At 45.6% G+C, this 22,123-nt stretch overlaps 1 pseudogene; it reads left to right on the top strand.

Moving 5' to 3' along the window:
• The first annotated feature begins 21,442 nt into the window (after positions 1 to 21,442).
• LOC138510990 (small nuclear ribonucleoprotein F pseudogene) lies at positions 21,443 to 21,803 on the top strand (annotated as a pseudogene).
• Positions 21,804 to 22,123: the final 320 nt, after the last annotated feature.

The raw sequence follows: 22,123 nt of genomic DNA, 5'->3' as shown, positions 1-22,123 counted from the left end.
TAGAAACACATAGATAACGTGCAAAGGAATGTTTCTCTCCTACGAACATGATATCCTTGCTGAACTAAGAGCTTTATGTTCTCCATAACAAAAAACTGTATCTACTACTGTTGCTAGAATAAGTATATTTAGACTGAATAGAGACTCGTCATAACGTGTCATAATTGTCAAAATTGTCATAATTGTCAATCACCGAACCCTAGCCTAAAAATATACATTATGGGCGGTTTGAATTGCCTTCAAAGATTATATGTTATACATACATATTGCTGCTTGAGCGTTGCTTGCTCTATTGCGTCTCACGAGATCTGGCTACACACGTTGCGAGATGTTAGACCCCAGTCAGCTGACTGAGCGTACTTTGAAATAAACCAGACTTGTTTGGAAATCGAACCTCGTGTCTGTCATGTCACTAGTATATGGATATTGTGCCTTAGTTTCCATATGCAGGGTCTTTATGGCCTAGCAAAGCAGTGGTTATCTGTCTGAAAATGCCCTGGGAGCCCACAAAGTATCTGGCATTCCCTCAACTTCAGTATGCCATGTATTCAGGTCTAACAGGTATGGGGTGCCCTACATACCATTATTCAGTGTGTTTGCTTCACCCTTGTGGGCAACGTAGAGTTCAGCTATCTCTCTGTCCTATTGCTGGCTTATGCTTCTAGATTAGTGTTCTAATTCCTTAACCTAATTCCTTAACTCAACATCCCTTAACCTGAGGGTCCTTGTCAGACAGCTGATCTTGCCATCCTACCAAGGGCCTTGTCTCTCTCTCTCTCTCTCTCTCTCTCTCTCTCTCTCTCTCTCTCTCTCTCTCTCTCTCTCTCTCTCTCTCTCTCTCTCTCTCTCTCTCTCTCTCTCTCTCTCTCTCTCTCTCTCTCTCTCTCTCTCTCTCTCTCTCTCTCTCTCTCTCTCTCTCTCTCTCTCTCTCTCTCTCTCTCTCTCTCTCTCTCTCTCTCTCTCTCTCTCTCTCTCTCTCTCTCTCTCTCTCTCTCTCTCTCTCTCTCTCTCTCTCTCTCTCCCTTCTCACATTTTAAAGTTCACCCCAATGAGAATTCTCTCCCTGTTTCACCTGAGGGTTTCTGCCACATAGGTCTTGCCTCCTTCTGCGGGTTGAAATCTCAGGCTTCAGGCTCTCCAATCCTCCTCCCAGGATCTGGTAGTTTATTGTGGTCAGTGCATCACCTAATCTCACCCATTTCAATTGGTTTTTAATAGGGCTATGCATTTCACACACATGCTGCACCCAATCACTCCATGCGCCTACAGGTTTTCTCCCATTATAGACTGATGACAAAGGAGTCAATCCGACCTGGCTCCCTTCCCAACCATATGATTTGTTGGTAAATGAGAAGTCGCTCCTTCTCTCCGCCTACTGGATAGTGGAAAGCTCCAAGAGTTAAGCAATCCAATTCCCTCCAGGGAGTCTGTTGTTTGTTCTAGCTGTTGTACCTTTACAAGTGCCTTATAAATGCACAATGAATTTAATAAATACATATAAGCCTTACTAGTCCATGTCTCAACAGTGTTTGTCTGACACTGTTCCCAGGCTCTCTCTACAGAGTCCTCAGGCATCAGGCAACTTCGTTGGGTAGTGGCCTTCTGTTTTTCTTTTTACCAAGGGTGCTTTAAAGAGCATGCCTGCTTCCTACAGGTCAGAATGCAGCAAGTGAGGTAGGAGTTGTGCCCTTCTGAGCGGCCTACCAATGGCTGGGACTGATGTCATTATTCAGTTTGCTCCTGAGGACAGGCCCATTTATAGGGAAATTAAGGCTGCCATTCTCAGGAAGTTCTACAAGACCTGCGAGCAGTACCACAGGAGAAAAGAGGTCAAACCAGTGAGGTGCTTGCACATCTATCTCTAACGTATCTGAACAGTCGTGTTATAGGTAACAAAGTTTATACATTTGAGGGCTTTAATTTGATTGCATGTGACAGTGTACTTAAAATGTAAGATGAGGTTACTCCAGAATTGAGTGTACAAGAATATCACATACCCTAGGGAGCTTGCAAAAGCTGCTGACAAGTTTATGAGCTCAAGTCCACAAAAAGGCTCAGACTAATACATCTAAGTCAGATGACAAGGGGAATAATAACATACAAGGAGAGAAAGGGCAGCGTTTCTAACCCCTCTTCAAAGAACAGCCCCAAAAACGTAAGGGGGTAACCCCCAGTCCCATGATTGGGCAACCCCCATACAAAAGAAGATAGGGTGCCCCCTCTAGCAATGAGGTGACCGCACCTTCAACACCCAGAGTTTTTTTTGTTTTTTGTGTGGGCATATGGCATATAAAAAGGAAGCGAAAGAGCAAAAAGAGTCAGAGGCTACCCTTATCATTAATGCGCAGGAAGTAACCCTGTATTTGCAGTGAGGCTAGATTAACATATATTAGCCTAAGAAGATCACCAGGAAGTAGTAATGTCTTAAAACAAAGTTTAATGTTTCATTTACACATATTTAAAAATAGACATGTGGCTATTTGGCATGTGAGGTATGCACAACACAAATTGAAATGCATACGTGTGGGTTAGTATCAAACAAAGTGACTGTTATTTCATGTACTGCTGCATGAGTAGTAGTATGCAATTGTTGTCAACACAAAAGATTTTGGTGTTTCTGGTTCGGTGAAGGGTGGAGCTAGAATAGGTGCAGCATATATAAAGCAGGACTGTTGTAGGCACCAAACTGTCATCAGGACACTGATTCTAGTATAGACGATTAGACACACGAAGAGTGCGAGCCGGTGGCTCCAGTTTCCCTACCTTGGCTGCAACTCACTGGAACACCCTCCCTGACCAACTCAGGATGATCGAATCCCACACAACCATCCGTAAAGCCTTGAAGACTAAGCTCTTTGGTTGACTCCATCCCTCTATCTCCACCACTTGAATCTGTATCGCTTACTGTACCTGACATGTAACCCATTGTAAAACTATGACTCTCTCCCTATATCTCCACCACTTGAATCTGTATTGCTTACTGTACCTGACATGTAACCCATTGTAAACTATGTAACTGTATTAATCCATTGTACTGGGCCGCTATCTTGTAACCCTTAAGCAAGCCTGCATACATATTCTTCTCAGCGCCTCTATGCCCGTGGGTTGTAGCACGCTATACAAATACTAAAATAAAATAAATAAAAAATGGGTATGTACATTAGTTCCCTTTATTTGCCCCCTAGAAGAGAGATGTTTCACGCAGTCCAGTGTTAGGGAGATTTCTCACCCAAGTCCTAAATTCCCTCTACATTAGATTTCTCCAGCTGTTTTGCTATATTTTGGGACTTTGAAATTTTCATTTTCAATGTGTTTTACTTTTGTGTTCTTTGGTTATGGAGTTTTAAAACAACTCCATAGGCATCATCTTTTTATGTGTGTAACACAGCACCCCCAGTGCAGTGGCACAGGGGTGTCTTTCAGACTCCCCAAGGTTAAAATACCTTCTCTGGGACTGACTACTGTCTCCCAGAGCATGTAAAGTTAAATTGACTTTATAAGTCTTTTTAAATGTACAGAACCAGCACACACTATATTACTATAGAGTGCTGGAGGGGTTGCTAAGCTTCCCCTGAGTCTAAACACTCATGTAACAATCAAATGTTACCCTTTCCTACTTGACATGGCTGGTGGCAGTGGTTTTAAACAAACTACCATGATTTTTCCCGACCACGAACACTGGTAGCTAAAAATCGGGTCATTCATGTTTTTCAAGACCCAGACCAATCTGTAAAAACAGGTCATATTTTGTCACCATTTCTTTTTGGAAAGCTCCTTCTCGTGTTTGTCTCTGCGCACCATACCAGGTTTGGTCCCTTTGTTTGTTGGCCTTTGGTGGGCTTCAGTGCTAAAGCCCTCCTCTGGTGCCTGAGTGTCTGGGGTGGACAGGATGTGAGCTAGGTGCCCGAAACTCCCTGTGCTTAGTCTAAGGAAGACGACTGCTGCAACTCCTGGTCCACCGGTGAAGACCTGTTGCAGGTCCGAATTGCCTGAAACTCCATCGACAGGAAGCCCTTCAAGGTTAACTTCTTCACTTGAGTTTGGTGGGAACAACCAACTTGTAAGCCGCCTGGGGACACCGTCCCCATACTGGTCGAATTGTCTGCAGAGTGCTGTGGAAAACCGGATATCCAGTTGTAAGGATACCATTTTGTGGTCTTTAAGGCACTCACGCCTTAAACCGTAGCTTTTCCAAGCTTGGGGCCTCTTCCCTGGGCAGTGCAGGAGCCTCCCGATGACCTACTTCTTGTCCCCACGACTGAAGCTCAGGAACAGCGAGATCTGCAGGAACTGCCAGGAACAACTGCCTCAGCTACAGCTTTTCTTCACTTACAAGGTACTGTGCAAGTGCGGTGCAGAACTCTGTTCGGCCGCGGTGAAAGTTTGTGAAACTTTCCCAACTTCGAAGGCTTGTCCTTCCCTACACCAACATCTAACTTTTCTTCTGACCAAATTCTTCTAAGATCTGTGGCAAAGACTTAACAGTTTACTACCAGAAGTGTGCTAGTCTATACAAGACTATGAACCATTGACTTTGGCCCAGGCCTATTGAATTGAATTGATGGTTGTAGTGAACTGAGACCCTTTGCCCTGCCTATGAATGTATTTGTGCTGTTGATTTTTATAACCTTGTCTTTTTACCCCTTTTTAAAGTAACTGAAGTGCCATTTTGCTCCCACTTCAGGGGAGCTTAACTTGTTCAGAAACCGATTGGTTGTGAACTGTAGTGTATTAGATTGTGATATTGAGCTGCTTTGGCTAGTCAAATGTTTTCCAAATGACTCTGTAAATAAATGTATATTATTTTACCAAAAAACCTTGAGTAAGTGTTTGCTTGAATCACTGTAATTGCTAGCCCTTTGTGTAACCTCTTGTACTGCTCACCTTACTCTTGAGATAAGTCTGGCTGCTCAGCCATCACTACCACTTTACTGTGTAGTACAGGCTTGTACCAAAGGTGAAATTGTACTGACACTGGTAGTCTTAATTGTGTGTAGTGGTCCGAAAGGGCATATGATGCATATGATTGTGCCTAACATCCATGAACATTTTATCATAGTTCTTGGACACCTCACTCCATGTGTAAACATCGTTTAAGTCTTGTTCCCTTGGCAAACAGGGCTGATTATCCCATGCTACAAGATATTGATCTCATGCAGCACCCAACTGCACCGATTCAGACCCTCCCCTAAACTGTGTTTGTACACAAATTGCATTTAAATCCCCTCCCACAATTAGATATTCAGTTTTACCTATCCCCAACCATTATGTGAACAGGAGATCTAAATTCCAAGTGCAATTCAGAAAGTTTACTATTTGCCTGATTCCAACATACATTCACAATAATTACATGCGTTTTTAAGTGTGGAAGGTAGAGGTTAGTAGCCATCAGATCTTTAGACCTAACTTTTATCTCTGAGTGAGCTTAGATCAATGGCAATTATAAGGCCACCTCTTGGTCGTCCTTATGGCTCTTGGGATGCTAGCTTACAGTAAATGTGGTATCCGTCAAGCTCAAATGTATTTGTAGACATAGTTTCTGGTAGAAGAATCACACTTGTTGTGTTTAGGTCCATTCCTGGGTGTCCAACTAGTTTGTGGAAGCTGCACGTATTCCAGGACATTACATTCAGGGGGCCTCCCTCAAAGACTCATCTGCTTGGCCTCTGTGTTGGCAAACATTTCAATAGTGGCTTCCAGCCAAGACCAGTTCTCCAAGTCCATACTTGCCTTTACTGAACTTCCGGAGTCAATTGATGTCACTGTTTCTCGTGCTAATGCCAATGGCACAGGGAACAGATAGGCCTCTGTATCCTCTTTTGTTTAATTGTCCCAACTGATAGCCAAAGGACTTGAGTGCATGTCGATTATTCCACACAGTCTGAGCAATCAGATTGGAAACAAAGTAGCAGACTGACTTCTCAGCACCTTTGTTTGGGAACGCAACCCTTTGAATATCATCCAATCTTAGGGCCCTTAAATGGGGTATAGCATTAAATCCCTTAATCATTTGCCCTCTGTTGATGTGGAGTCAACCGCATATTTGTGGATTGATTTGCCAGCTCATTATAGTTCCTTGGAAATTCTCTGGTTCGGGTTGCTGTGTGCTGGAGCCTTGGATCTGCTGGGGTTCGCTGCTATGTGCAGCAACCTCCACGCCTTGATTGAACTCACAACCACACTCGTCGGCACGGCAGGAGGTCCATGCTCGTTTTTGGTGTTGTTAGAGGTAAAGGCGTTCTGGGAAGGCACAGGGTCCACATTACGTGTCTCAGGACTTTCTGGAAAAACTGTTATTTTAGATTGCTTTTTCTTGTTTGTAGTTTTTGAAGCAGCTCCTTTGTTGCCTGCAGTTCTTGCCATCGTGTTTGATGGAGTTTGATTTTCATCAGTCTCTTCTCCTGAGAGGGCATTGATGACATTTCTGGAATTATTTCACCTATTGGCATTTGGGGCTAGAAGATTTGGGGATTTTCTTTTTCTTTTGTAGTTTTCCTTTCCTCTTTTGCCTATTCACCCATATCCAGCCTTCTCAACCACTCTCCTCTCCTGCCAAGTAATTGATGGTAAGCACCTCCTCCACCAAACAGGGCTGTTCCCGAGGGGTGTCTTTTTGCTCCAGGCATAACTCTGAAAGGGGTGTGGGAGATTCACTAGATGTTCTTATGGAGTCTTGTGCTGTTCCTCCCTCATTTCATCCTGTACTGCCTCTTGAGGTTATTTTTCAGCCCTACCCAGGACCACTTCCTTTACCCTTTTATTGATCTCAAATTCAGGAACCGCCTACTTACACTGACATGAGTTGTCTCCCTTCATAGTGAGAAATTTAGTCAGGCCTTGATCCATAGAGTTACATTTTGAGGCATTTTCTTGCAACAACAAATTTACATTGTCATATAACCTCAAGTGAGATTCTAGCACTAAATGTAGTGCCGAGATCGATGCTGGTCCTAAGGTTTCCATCTGTGGCATAGTGTTAGAATCATGCCACAGTTTAATATTCTTAGGAGTGAAGAAGTTGTCATCTGATGGCAGGCACTGAGCTTGTCTTGTCCTGTGCATGTTCTGATGATCAATGGTGGTGCTGTTTAGGGCACTCATATTGTGAGTGGCAGTGGAGCATGCTTTTTTTTAGATGTTCGGTGGGAGCGCTCCATGATGCCATCCATATCGTTACAAAGATTCCCGAAGGAATGGTCCAGTACATACAGATAGTCACTATTTGCAGAGATGGTGTTTAGGTTGTTGATGTTTATCATTTATCCCAGGCCCTGTGAGTTGCTCCTTTAAGTTACAGTCTATCACTGCACCCACAACAATCTCAGTTGGCAAAAGATTGGGATTTGCAAAGGTTACATGAGCCTTGCTCATGTCAATCACGGTTTCTCGTGCTGGCCCCTTTCTCGGAACCCAGGCCTCCTCGTTTGTATCATGACCATTCCCCAACACTTCAGAGTACAAGCTTGGCATGCTGGTTGCTTCCAGCACAGACTCACTGAAGGTTTCCCCTTTGTCTACATTGTCCCCCTTGGATGTCATCACAATTTCACTTTGACATTCTCTATTAGTGTCTTCCGCTTCTTTATGAGGAACATTCTGTTCCAAAGTACTCCTTTCCAGTTGGGGTTGCTGTGCAACACTAAGCTTTTCCAATTCTTCATGGACTTGAAGTGCTATGCACCCTTTTTCTGATATGCTCAGCTTGCCATTGCGCAATTTAGAAATATTTATGTGTCTCCTACAACTGCAGATCTACCAAGTTGAGGGTTTGTGCAAGTAACCTAATAATAGGTATTCTGACATAATGGTGTGCCTTTACTTTCTTTACAGATTTCCTGCTCTGTGATTTGGGCTCAAAGGATGGTAGAGGCCACCCTGCAGTCACCCAGTTCAAGGCTAATGTAATATCATTTAGTGGCTTCGAATTTTCCATAAACGGCATAGGCAGCCTGCGCTTCAAGGTGGTATGTCAAGGTAGGAGTTTTAAGATTCTTTATTTGGCATCTTCTCTTACCAGTTTTGCTAGTGTGTCCAAGACATTCCATGTGTTAACAGGGGACCACTAGGACCGGTCGTCGCCTGTGGTGTCCACCTGTTGTATCTCTTACACCAACACACCAAAGCTGTCACTTAGTGCACTACAAGCTTCTTGTCCCACCTTGCCCGGACTGCAGGACTGCACAATCTCGCCACACTCAGTGACTCGCTCCGTGACTCGGCAGGGTTGTTCAGCAAACTCCTCAATAAACTCCTCCTTCTGACAATAGAGCTGGGTATCAGACTACAATGTTCTGCCGCTGCCAGACTGCACACTCTCACCGCACTCCGCTGCAAGGGATTTAGCGAGTGTCAGTGGGAGTGGGGGTAGTGGAAGGTGGTAGAAGGACTAGTAGTGGTGAGTGCAGAGAAAAACATCAGGAAGGTAGTGGGGTGAAACAGGTGGAAAGAGTTTGTAAGACGTAGAGGCGGAGGGATAGACGGCTAATTGTGCAAAAGAGGAGAGGGGTGTACAGAGAGAAAGGGAGAGAGGTAAGAGGGGTGAGGTGCAGGTAGTATGAGGTTGGCAGAAGGGAGGTAGAGGAAGAAAAATGGTAGAGGTAGAGTGAGAGGGAGAAGAGGAAGCTCATGGGAGTTGGTGAGTGAAGATAGGGAAGGAGCAATAGAGAGCGAGCAAGAGAGAGAGAGACAGACAGACAGAAGGGCAGAGGCTGGAAGAGAGATTCCTGGTGTAAACAGACCAGAGGTTTCCCTTATAAAGTCCTGGAGAGTGATAGATTGAAAGGGCCATGCCCTTTAGGCTTCCACTTCAATGTTAGAAAGGCTTAGATAGTATGGGTTACCTTCTGTTAGAGAATGGCTGGGAGATTTTGGGGTTAGATAAATTACACCTGGGTTAGGATGGAGGGAGCTCAAGGGGAGGCCCAGAGAGCCAAATGGATCCCCATACTTTCATTCATCCCAGTCTTTCCGGACCAGTTCTTTAAAGCTTTAATGATACACCTTGAATCTGCAATCCTTGGTCAATGGATTTTCCAGGCAATCTGTGGCACCTAGCACTTTTTTGCATTTAGCACTTTATTCCATTGTTAACAATTTGGCACTTAGCACTTGGTTGCATTTGGCACTTTTTTCTATTGTCAACCATTCATTTTTTCTACAGCATCTCCGCTATTCGAATGAAATTTGAAAATGAGACAGTGATGCTTTACCTTGAGTAATACGAGGTTATGAATTGTGGTAATCAAATTGCGATTGAATGTTTTAAGGCATTAGATTTGACAAGTATTTTATATTAAAATTAATTCATCTATTTTATTGTTGTTTTGATGTTTGTATATTATGCAATTTTATAATGGTAATAAACTAAAAAAGAAAATGTGAATTTATCATGATTGGGCTCCCTTCACTTCTTCGCCTCTATTTCCATTATTGGGTACTCAAATTAATATAGTACTCTTCCATGTGAACTTTTTTCCCCTTTGGGGTTTTTTTTGTGTTACATCTGTGACACATAAACATTGTTGTTCTGAGGACTCAGCATGCTATATTGGTTTGAAAGTACATATTTGGGTGCATGCAGTTGCTTGGCTAATCTCGGGTCACCACGGTCAAGCCCTTTTTCAAACAGAAACAGTTTCATGCATTTGTTTTCACATTTCTTAAGCCTATTTCGTCAAGCTTAGGGCCATACATTGCATGAATGGCGGGTTAATTTCCTATTTTTGTGTTGCATGGTGTATGTTCATGTGTTATGATATGTTACCTTATGTGCACATTTTAAGAGATGATTAAGCGTATACTTAGTTTCACCTGCGTGTAAAGTTATGTTTTGTGTTTTATATAGATGGATGGTCTACTTTGCAGTTTAATCATGAAGACTGTAATATTTGGATTGTGGGAGGTTCTTGGGTGTTTTGGCCACAGCAATACATTTTTGAGAATTAGTAGGTCCTAACCTTGAATTTGGACAGTATGAGCATTTTGTATCTTGGGCAAAGTGGCCGTAGAGGAACCATATAGTGTAATTTCTGCAGAACACTGATGTAGATATCCATAGAGTCATAAATGTTCTTGTGCTGCATGTTGTCAGCACTGTTCTTGGGTACATGCAGGATCATCATGTGAGGAACGGGAGAACACTTTGGGGATTTCCCTTAATGTTATGTAGTGTTTCCACACATTTCTGCACAACAATTTAGGATATGAGACATTGTGCTCTCCAGAGAATTGACAACGATCAACACAATATTATCAAATGAGTGTTTGCTTTTATGCAGGATTGTGTTGTGTCCTCTGTTAATCATTTCAACATTTATAGCTGTGACCACAACATTTTTTGGTGTGCTTAGGGTTGATTGGACTGATTATTGATGTTCTCATTTTGCATAACATGTTTGAGGTTATGAAGATTAATTTTCTTTATATTTTCTTTTTTTTGTTTATTTTTTGGTGTATGTGGGACGTAAGGCAGTGGGATCACTGCCGAGATGTGATACTCGAATGACAGTTGACTGTGATAGAGCAAACAATGGAGGTGGTTCATTTGATAAACTGAAAAGATATACATGCTATACATAATCCTGGAGGATGGGGAGGATTCTATTCCATCTATATATAACAAGGTTCATGATTGACATGAAGATCTCAAGACCATAATTAAGATGATATGATATGATATGATATGGCATTTATAACGCGCCTATGCACAAGTGTTTCAAGGCGCGACGAGGCAACGGACGGGGAAACAGGGGAAGACATACAAACGATCCCACTAGGCCAGGTGTCATTCAGATCGCGCAAGTACAAGGGAGGGGAAGGATGGGAAGTGCGGGGGGGAATGGAAGAGGAACGTGCAGTACATGGGATAGAGAACAAATAAAATATATAACAATAAGTAAACAATAATTAAGTGCTGCCAGCAGGTGGCAAGTGAAAGAGTTAAGTGCAGACGTCAGTGTCAAGTGCAGGTAGTGGGACCGTAGGGATACAGGAAACAGTCACCAAGTGCAGGGATGGTCAGGAACCGACTAGCGGTGGAAGGATCAGGCGCGAGAATCAGAGGTGGCCAGGTAACCAGTGCAGTGCCCATGATGGCCAGGGAATCAGCAGGGGAGAAAAGGAGAAAAAGCAGACGAGAAGAGAAACGTTTTTAGGTGCATGCAGAACCGAAGATGATTCTCCTCAAGTTACAGGGAGGCAGGGAGGCTGTTCCAGAGGGAGGCCCCAGCCGGAGAGAGAGATCCACCACCAGCTTGTTGCTTGGAGAAGCGACTGACCCTGAGGGAATTGGAGGCAGATGAGCGAAGAGCTCGGGAAGGAAGGTATTTAGGAAGAGATAGTTGAAGGTATTGAGGCCCCATGCCCCAAAAGGCCTTGTGGACGATGCAGAGGGTTTTGAACTGTATCCTTGCAGCTACTGGGAGCCAGTGCAGAGATTTCAGTCCCGGAGATATATGATCCCTGGGCTTGAGGCCAAGGACAAGTCTCGCAGTTCTGTTTTGGATAAGTTGCAAAGGGCGGAGAGTAGAAGCGGGAAGATTTAGAAAGAGGCTGTTAAAATAGTACAGCATGGAGAGAACCAGAGCTCTGGAGACAGTGAGCTTCTGGGGGACTATGGAGACAGTGAGCTTCTGGGGGAAGGAGAAGAAAGGCGGAATACCTCTGAGGAGGTGTAGCTTGTAGTGTGACTTCTTAGAGACATCAGAGATATGAGGAGAGAAGGAGAGTGTAGAGTCGAAGATGACCCCGAGATTTTTAGCCTTGCAGGTGGGAGCAGGAAGGGGGCCAAGAGAGGCCAGCCAGAGAGATACAGGAAACGAGGGAGTGGGTGTTGCCGATGAGGAGAATCTCAGTCTTACTGGCATTAAGGCAGAGGTCATTGGCGGCGCACCACTCTTGGATAGCAGACAGACAGTCGGAGATGAGGGAAGTAGAGGAGGAGGCCGACGGTAGCCTGAAAATGAGCAGAGTGTCATCCGCGCAGCACTGAAAGTTGGGGCAGTGAGCAGCTATACTGTGGGCCAGGAGAGCCAGGTATTGGTTGAAAAGCCAGGGAGAGAGGTTAGACCCCTGGGAGACATCACAAGTAGAGACAAAGATAGCAGAGAGGAAAGACCCAAGTTGAACCTGGGAGGGTCGGTCGGAGAGGAAAGAGGTCAGCCACGCAAGAGCCTGACCGGTGATACCCAGGTTATCACGGAGACGGTTGAGCAGGATGGAATGGTTGACAGTGTCGAAGGCAGAAAAGAGATCGGGCAAGATGAGGACACAAGGGGTGCCTGAGTCAAGGTTGGAGAGCAGGTCTTCACGGATGTTCAGAAGAGCAGTTTCTGTGCTTCTGGCAGCTCTGAAGCCAGACTGATGGTCATGAAGACAGCCAACAGATTCAGTGTGGAGATTTAGCTTGGAGATGGCCAGTTTCTCCAGGAGCTTGCCCAGGAAGGGAGTGATGGAGATGGGGTGATAATTAGCTGGGCAGGAGGGGTCAGCAGAGGGTTTCTCAAGAAGGGGGTGCACAAGGGAGTGCTTAAAGGTGGATGGAAAGACTCCAGTGGCAAAGGAGTGATTGCAGAAATCAGCAAGGGCAGGAGCCAGGGAGTCAATGTGGTCCTTTATGGTTTTGGAGGAACAGGGGTGAACCTGTTGTGACGAGACTTTCATGGATCAGACTTGTCTAGAAACCTCATCAGCGGAAAGGCAGAGAAGGAGGGAGGAGAGGAGGCTGCAGAAAGGTCGGAGGAAGTGCAGCAGAGAGGGGGAGGGAGGGGAAAGGAGGAGAGTGAGGACAGGATGACCTGAGTTTTAGAGATGAAGTGAGAAGCCAGGGCCGTGCAGAGGGCCTGGGAAGGGACAGGAGAGGTAGAGACTGCAGCAGGATTGGCCAGTTCCTTGCAGATTCCTTGAAGATTTTAAAGAGTTCAGCCAGGTTGTTTGATGCCGAAGAGACACAGGCTTGGATATGAGCTCTCTTCTTGGTTAGGACAGAGAGCCGGTATTGCCTCTGGAGCAAGCGGCAGGCCATGAAGCACACCATTTCCTCTCAGCCACCTTGCACTTGCGTTTGAGGGTGACAAGGTCAGAGTCGTACCAGGAGTTGCACTTGGCTTTGGGCTTCAGGTGGATTTTCATGATAGGGGCAAGGATATCAAGAGTATCAGATATAGCAGAGTGGAGCATGGAGAGGGCTGTGTCAGGATGAGAGTCAGCCAAAGGGGGAATTGGGGTTGAGAAGGTGGCGGCGAAAGCCTCAGCTGACACGCGCTTTATGGGTCGGATGACCGAGAAGGTGGGTGGAAGTGATGGAGGTGGCTTGGCCTGGGGGGTAGGGAGGGTGAGGTTGGAGGAGAGGAGACAGTGATCACTCCAGGAGAGAGGAGTGGAGAGGGGAAAAGAGAGGGGAAGGTCTGAGGTGATCAGTACATCCAGCATGTGTCCTGCGGAGTGAGTCGGACCAGAGGGGAGAATGGTGAGTGAGAGAGAGTCACAGAGGTCACGAAAGAGTACAGAGGGAAGACAGGAGGCATCCTGGTGGATGTTGAAGTGCCCAAGAAGAAGGAGTTGAGAGGTTAAGGCCAGGAGTGAGGAGCAGAGGTCCGCCCACTCAGAAAGGAAGGAGGAGATCTGACCAGGCGGCAGATAGATAGTAGCCATAGTAAGGGAATGACTAGGGGAGAGAGAGAGCCTGCAGACAAGGCATTCAAAAGAGAAGTAGGCCTGCGTAGCAATGACAGAGGAAGGAATCCACTCGGGGAAGATCAGGGCTACACCACCACCAGAGCGGTTGGACCTGGGTGCGGAGAGAATCTTGTAGCCATCAGGTAGTAGCGTGTCAAAGCTAGTGATAGAGCTGGCCGTGAACCATATCTCAGTGAGACCAAGGACATCAAGGTCAAGTTCTTCAAGAAGGCGGCAGATATCAGAGGAGTGTTTGACAGCAGAGCGAGAGTTAAGAGTGGCAATATGGAGAAGGTTGCCCTCCTTATAGGACTTCCGGGGAGGGGTGCAGGTCCGAGGTGCGTCCTTAGGAGGTGTAGAAGGAGCCCGAGAGGGGGCAGGGAGGGAGGGAGAAGGCAAGGTAGCTGAGGAAGAGGCAGAAGGGAGAGATGAGGTAGTCACGGAGGGGAGAGAGGGGACAGGAGGAGAAGAAGGGAAGTGATGAGTTGCGAGAGGCATCTGTCAAAGAGGTGAAGGTTGGCCTGAGGGCCTTGGACCAAGACAGTCCCAGTTGAGTATACATTAATGATTACCTTAGAGGAGTGGAAGGAGGCCAGGAGGGCATCCCACCGAGTGCCACCATTAATGGAGGAGGTAGAGAAAGGAGAGAGCACAGAGACCATATGAAGGGTCCATAGGTCAGGTAAAGGAACGAAAAAAAAGTGGATGTAGGTGAGAGTTTCCTTGGAGGAGGCGCTGGTGTAGGTGTCAGCTATAGGGAGGCCTGGGTTGGAGACCAGGATGTCCTTTTTAAACTTCTTCCTACCAGATTTAGTGAGGAGAGCCGGATAGTCGATAGAAAAGCAGTTGGAAAAGATAGGAGAGACAGTGAGCACCATAGAGTAGGTGGGAGAGGTGGAAGGGAGAGGGGGACAAAGAACGGGACATTAAGCAGGATTTGAGGGGATCACAGAAAGAGCACAGTTTAGACAGTAGGGGAGACACACCTAAGTTTGAGAAACCTGCATAGAGGGAGAGAGGCCTAGGGTACACAGTGCAATTGTATAGTATTTGGTCACATTTATACACCACCTAAGTTTGAGAATCCTGCATAGAGGGAGAAAGGCCTAGGGTACACAGTGCAATTGTATAGTATCCAGATAGTTACATATAAGAGCTCAGTAGAGGAACCGCCTGCAGGTGGAACGGGATAGGAAGGGTACTCCGAGGGACGGTGGCTGGCAGCTGGCATCCCCTGCGGACACCTGCAGACACTTACTGGGAGCCTCGAGTAGGAGACGCCCTTTGCCTAGTGGCCCTTAGCCTGGGGCTGTTGTGCAGGGGACAATGCTACCACGGACAATGGAATAGGCATATGAAATTTGAGAGATAGCATGGGAAACAACAGTGTGAATAAGGGAAGAACAGATTGCATAACTATAACCCAAAGTATGTCAGATGTAGAAAGAGGTGGAGTATTTTCCACTGGTGTAACAGGGGCCCCCGCAGCCCCCGCGGTGCGGGGGGGGCCGCCAGCAAATGTCCTGGTGGGGCCCCCACTTGTAGAAAAAAAAAGAAAAATATTTTTTTTGCAAAAAAAAATAATTTTCTTTTTGAATTCACTCTGCATTTATAAAGACATTATTTCTGTAAAAGAAATTATTTCTTTATGAAGTCAGAGTGACTTCAAAAAGAAACAATGGGCCTCATTAGGGGTTTGGCGGCAACCGTGCCATTTCTACCAGCAGGTTGCCGCCAAACCCATAATGATTAACCGGTGCCTGACTTCCCGGTAACACTGGGGGATTACAACCCCGGCGGTCTGGGAAGTCAGGCGCCAGCAAATGGTATATCCCATTTCCATAAAGTTCTATCGGACTCTATGGGAATGGGGACCACAGAAGCACTGGCACCGTGAACAACGGTGCCGGTGCTTCCGTGAAAAGTATGCGGGTGGGTGCCGTTCTGCCCGGCAGGTCTGACCTGCTGGACAGGACGGCAACCGCCCGCAGAGCTGTAATATGCCAGCCCGGAAACAACGGTGCCGGTGAGCTTACCGGCACCATTGTTTACAGTCTGGCATAGTTGTAATGAGGCCCAATTTCTTTTTTAAGTGTTAGGGCTCCCCTCAACCCCATGATGTGTGCGTGTGTGAGTGTATGTTGAAAGGGTTCACACTTAAATGTATAGGTGGCTGCCTGTGCGAGTGTATGGTGAAAGGGTGCACACTTTAATATACGGGTGGCTGCCTGGGTCTGCCTGTATGGTGAAAGGGTGCACACTTAAATGTATAGGTGGCTGCCTGTGTGAGTGTATGGTAAAAGGGTGCACACTTAAATATATGGTTGGGTGCCTGGGTGTGTGTGCCTGTATGGTGCAAGGGTGCACACTTAATTTTATGGGTGGCTGCCTGGGTGTGCCTGTATGGTGAAAGGGTGCACACTTAAAGGTATGGATAGCTGCCTGGGTGTGCCAGTATGGTGAAAAAATGCACACTTTAATGTATGGATGGCTGGGTGTGCGTGTGTGTATATGGTGAATGGTGTGTTTGCTTGCGTTCACGAGCGCAACAAAACCTACATTTCGTGGGCTAACACTTCAAATGCTGGGACTGGGGCCAACTTCATGGGCAGTGGGGGAGGGGCAAACTTATTTGTTTGGGTCATCTAATTTCTTTATGCATTTTTATGAGACTATTCTAGTGCAGCTTCAATGTTACAAGCAGTTAACTCTCTCCTTTAAGGTTTAAAGCACCCACTTATGGACTGCTGTGAGAATGAGTGGTCTCCTGTTCCCTCTCTACTCTTCCAATCACTCCCCTGGCATGCAAGTATTAAACCCACATCACGATTTCAATTGCCTAAAAAATTGGGCATTCGAATGCAGGTACAAACAGTGAATTGCTTTATTTTAGTAATTGGTAGGTTCTTGTTAACAGAGAAACCGAGGTGCCGTTTAACATCGGTGTCCTTTTCTGTCTGGCAACTGCTCTGAAGGTCAGCCAGGTAGGTCTAGTCAACATAGCCCAACATTTCCAGGGGGGGGGGTGCTGAATCCCAGTCAACTCAATTGTGTTGCACCAATATGTGTTTAATGCCTGGAATACTTATTGGTAATCTTCATTACTCCTAGCCCTATTCTTCTTCGTGCCAGTGTGTATGAGACAGTACTTGTGTATAAGGCACTCTGCCTCATACACAAGTACTGGGATGAGGTAGAGATACATGGAGGTAATGCTTGATTTAGCTACCTGTAATCTTCATTACTCCTAGTCCCACTCTTCCTCATCCCAGTACTTACCTATGAGGCAAGGAGCCTCAACCGTAAGCTCTTGGGCAAGGAAGAGGGACGTGGAGGTAATTCTGGGCCAAGGAGCTGATTTTGGAGGTTGGGGTGGGAGGGAGAGGGGATCTGTGGGGGGCAGGATTATACGACTAATTATAATGGCTGTCCATGTTTAGGCTAAGCAGGCATGATATGTGGTATTAGTGGCTGGAGAGGCATTTTGGTGCAGCCAGTCTAGTCATTCCTCAGTTTGGTATGACTTTTTTAAATTGGGGGATTTATGATAAAGCAGTCCTGCTAAGTGAATTACCTGGCTAGACTGCCATTAGGGTGCTGCCAGTGAGCCGTTTCTTACTGCGGCATTATATATTTTTCTGGGAATCTTTGATCAAATGATATGATATAAGTCATTTATAACGCACCTGCACACAAGTATTTCTAGGAGCGACAAAACAAGGGATAGAGATAGAGGGAGGACAAGACAAACAATCTTACTAGGCCTTGTTTCATTCAGATCATGCAAGTGCGATAACCAGAAGCGCAAGGGGAAAGGGACAGGGGAAGTGCAAGGGAGAGGGGAGGGGAAAAACAGGGCAGCAATGCTCTGAGTAAGTGCTGTCAGGGCAGCACAGCTCTGGGTAGTGCAAGGAGAACAAGGGACTGTAGGGTTACAGTTACAGACCCTAAGTTCATGGTAGGACCAGAGGCAGTGCAAGGGTGACTGATCAAGAAAGAGTCTCGACTCAGTGAGACTCTGAGGGTAGCCAAGCAACCAGTCAGTACAGCAGACAGGTAGGTCAGGTAGGCCAGCAGGGGAGGAAGAGAGAGAGAAAGCAGAGGAGAAGAGGAACGTTTTGAGCTGCTTCCAGAACTTCAGGTGGTCTGCTAAAGCTTACAGGGGGAGACACCTGTAGAGGAGAGAGATCTACACCCCATTCTCTTCCTGGAGAAGCGTCTAACCCTTAGAGAGTTGTAGGTAGCTGAGCAAAGGGCTTGAGAAGGAAGATATTTTGGAAGAGAGCATTGTATGTAGTGCGGGCCCCGGGACCAGAAAGCCTTGTGGACAATGCAAAGGGTCTTGAACTTGATACTTGCAGCAACTAGGAGCCAGTGGAGAGATTTCAGGTCTGGAGAGATATGATCCCTGTGCTTGAGGCCAAGGATAAGACTCGCAGTCCTGTTCTGGATTAGTTTCAGGGGCTGGATAGTAGAGGAAGGCAGATTGAGAAAAAGGCTGTTGCAGTAGTCCAGCCTAGCGAGAACCAGGGCTCTGCAGACAGTGAGCTTCTGGGGAAAAGTGAGAAAGGGGAGAGTCCCTTTGAGGAGGAGCAGCTGGTAGTGGGACTTCTTGGCGAGGTCCGAGATGTGAGAAGAGAAAGAGAGAGTGGAGTCAAAGATGACACCAGTGTTGTTTGCCTCAGAGGAAGGCGAAGGAAGAGGGCCCAAGGCGGGTGGCCAGAGAGAGAGATGGAAAGCAGGGGCAGGAGTCCAAATGAGAAGGATCTCCATCTTCCTGACATTAAGGCAGAGATCGTTGGAGGCACACCAATCCTGAATCGTGGATAGAAAGTCGAGAATGAGCAAGAGAGGAGAGGAGTCTGAGGGGAGCCTGAAGGAAAGCAGAGTGTCATCCGCATAACACTGAAAGTTAGAGGAAAAGGTAGAGATTAGGTGGGCAAAAGGGGCCACGTAGAGGTTGAAAAACCAGAGTGAGAGGATGGAGCGGAAAGAAAGGGACCAAGTTGGACCTGGGAGGGGCAGTCCAAGAGGAAGGAGGTCAGCCACTCAAGGGCCTGCTCCCTGATGCCCAGGTTCTCATGGAGTCGATTGATCAGGATTGATCAGGATGGCATGGTTGACCGTGTCAAAAACACAGGAAAAGCACAGGAAAGATCAAGGAGGATGAGGACAGATGGAATGCTGGAATCAAGGTTAGAGAGAATTTCACAGGTGTTCAGGACAGCAGTTTCCATGTCTCTGGCAGCTCTGAAGCCAGACTGATGGTCATGGAGACAACCAACAGATTCCGTGTGGAGAGTAACTGGGAGATGGCCAGCTTTTCCAACAGTTTGCCCAGGAAAGGGGTGATTGAGATTGGGCAATAGTTTGCCGGACAGGCAGGATCGGCAGAAAGCTTCTTGAGGAGTGGGTGCATAAGGGAGTGCTTAACGGGAGAGGGGAAAGAGTGATTACAGAAATCGGTCAAGGCTGGAGCGAGGGTGTCAATATGGTTCTTGATGGTTCTGGTGGAGCAGGAGAGCACCTGTTTGGATGACACTTTCATAGATCGGACCTGTCTAGAAACCTCGTCAGGTGTTGTCAGAGAGAAAGAAGAGAAAGGAGGAAGAGAGGTAGAGATGGCCAAAGGGGGGCTGAGAGAGGAAGAGGGAGAGGAAGAGTAGATGGATGGAATGACATGGCATTTTTAATAGCAAAGCTTTAATGTTCCTGTGCACTGTTGACTTGCATCTATTGGATTGGTGTTACCCTACAAAACAATTGCAAACACTCTGGCTTTTTAGCCAATTTTTCTCAGACAGTGTGCTGTATATTATATTAAAACACATATTTGTATCTTTCTCATAGTGCAGTGTGCGGCATATCCGTTCAGCAGCACGTTTGTGCGTATTGTGCAAGTGTGATAATCTAGGCCGGCCCAGAGTGTGTCGCGACCCTTGATTTGTTGCTGAGTTGGGGGGCCCCCTCAGCATGGCTCGCAGGGGGCCCCCACATCTTGTGTTACGCCACTGGTATTTTCATAAAAGCCCACACACAACACTTTTTTCAGCACACGCGCCTGCACGTGGTTTAACATACAGAATACGTGTCATGTTAAATTGTCAATGTAATGAGTTATCGAGGCATTGACAAACGGCACAGGTAGAAATAATGAGGCGATAAGTAACACTACAATTTTGGTTTGTGAGCATGCGCAGATGCTAAATGAGTAGTACATAATGGGTGTGAATGCGCTGTAAATATCACCCCGCGAAGCGAGTGACATTTTCCAACACGATATAAATTCAAATTTTGGAGGCAGGAAGGACATATCAACATAGGAGGGAGGCACACGGGCAATGAATATAAATATACTCATAACGGAACCTAGAATTAAGAGAGAGCACCAGGTAGGCTACGCGCATGCGCAGAAAGAATAGTGTTACTTAAAAACACCCAACACAGGCGGCAGCTCTTTTCGAGCAGCCAGCACGGACACCCAGTACGGAGACTGGAGGTAAGAGGCGAAGGGGGAAGAGATCAAGATCAGTGACCATGAATATTAACACAAGGGAGGGAAACAGAGTAGAACAGGGGACTAATTGAAAGCGCTTTAACCTTACAGAATGTGTAAGCTGCTCAAGAGGGCTTGTGTGCAGATTGAAATACTTGGAAATCTCTTGGTGATTGAAGTACATCAGGTAGCGAATTTCAGTTACCAATATGCTTTTATAACAGTCAATAATCTACATAACAATGCATTAGAATGAAATCTCCCTTTTTGTTTGTTTTCTTCCCAAATCTCACCTTGGACTGCGTTTGTGTTATGATGAAATTTACTTATGATTTACTTTTTGTTGAAATTCACGAAACGATGGACAATGGGGATTGATTTGTATGATTATATATTTGTATGATAATATATCTATGTGGAATTATGGAATCAGTCATGTTAAATAATTGACAGTGTCAATAGCCCTAACGATGTACGGAAGTCCGAAATGGATTGGCGAATAATGATATGACACTGAGGAGTCAGGAATAAAGAGCAATACTTGAATAATCATATATAGAATTGTGAATTAATGATTAAACTACAAAAATATTGGAACTAAGTAAACAAATTGATTGAAATACCAGAAAAACCCCAGAAAGGGTTTTTTGAGCGAGCACACTAAGGAGCGGAAGCTGTCTGGTCCATTGTATGAGTATGCCACTTATTGTATGGATATAATACCCACAGGTGTCCGAATGCTGCATGTAGTGTTCTTGTGTGATTTATCCACCTAAAATGTCTGTATGCGAGTATTCTTTGTGTATGTGCTTTGTGTGCATATTCTGCATGGAACGTGTGTGTGGTTAATGCCCATCCCTGCTCTTTGTGCCGGTTTTCTACTGCTTCTTCTGTTCATGTCATCAACAAATAGGTGTATTTCCATTATGGTGTATGCTTACATTCACATATCTCATCCGTAAATGCACGTAGTTGCTGTTACTGTGGGCCTTCAGGGGTGGTCCGAATCAATGATAATGTATTTTTGAATATCAAAAGGTGATTTTAGTTCTTAGAATAGATGGCGGCACACTAGTATCCCCTTTATCCGTGGCTTAATCTAATGTAAAATATTCTACATTTATTGAAACATATAATCTAAGCAGAATCACTTTGGATAAAAAACAAAAAAAAGACTAATAGGAAGTTTGGATTGTTTGACACTAAAGGGTTTAAGAAGTCAATAAAAATGCATCTAAAACAGTTATGTGTTCTTTCGCAGCATACTCCAGCGGAGGCGCGTGGTTCCGGCGGCCCTGGGGAGGAATTTTTTCGCGTTTTCCCATTCAGGGGAAATAAATACAACATGAGTTTACCATTGAACCCCAAGCCTTTTCTCAATGGACTGACTGGCAAGCCAGTAATGGTGAAACTGAAATGGGGAATGGAGTACACAGGCTATCTGGTATCAGTAGATGGATATATGAACATGCAGCCCGCAAACACGGAAGAATACATTGATGGAGCATTGTCTGGACATCTGGGGGAAGTTTTAATACGATGCAACAAAGTGCTCTATATACGAGGAGTGGAAGAGGAGGAAGAAGATGGAGAAATGAGAGAATGAAAATCTGAAACTCCTGTATGTCTCGTAGTAGTTTGTATCATTTGTGTTTGGCAGAGAAGTTTGTTTTGTGGATCTGTTGTAGAATGTTTAGTTTACACAATACACGTTTTTTTTTTCTACTTTGTCAAAAAAAACAGTTATGTGATGTAACAAGAATGATAACATGCAGACCGTTTCTTGTTCTTCCACGTTACACTCCAGCAGCGCACAAAATAAAAATTTCTTACCAATGAATGCATGTAAAGTGTTTCTGAACAATATTTTACGGGCAATACATTTGAAACGCCTGTGGCTTTAATGAAGGGCTGCGGTGAGAGTTGTTATTCACTTTCTGCTGAGTCAGGCAG

This window comes from Ambystoma mexicanum, chromosome 6p (genome assembly GCF_040938575.1).
Source record: "Ambystoma mexicanum isolate Mex_15411 chromosome 6p, UKY_AmexF1_1, whole genome shotgun sequence".
In the NCBI taxonomy this organism is placed as follows: Eukaryota; Metazoa; Chordata; class Amphibia; order Caudata; family Ambystomatidae; genus Ambystoma; species Ambystoma mexicanum.
The sequence above is the reverse complement of the archived record's forward strand: the minus strand, read 5'-3'. Positions and strand labels throughout refer to the sequence as shown.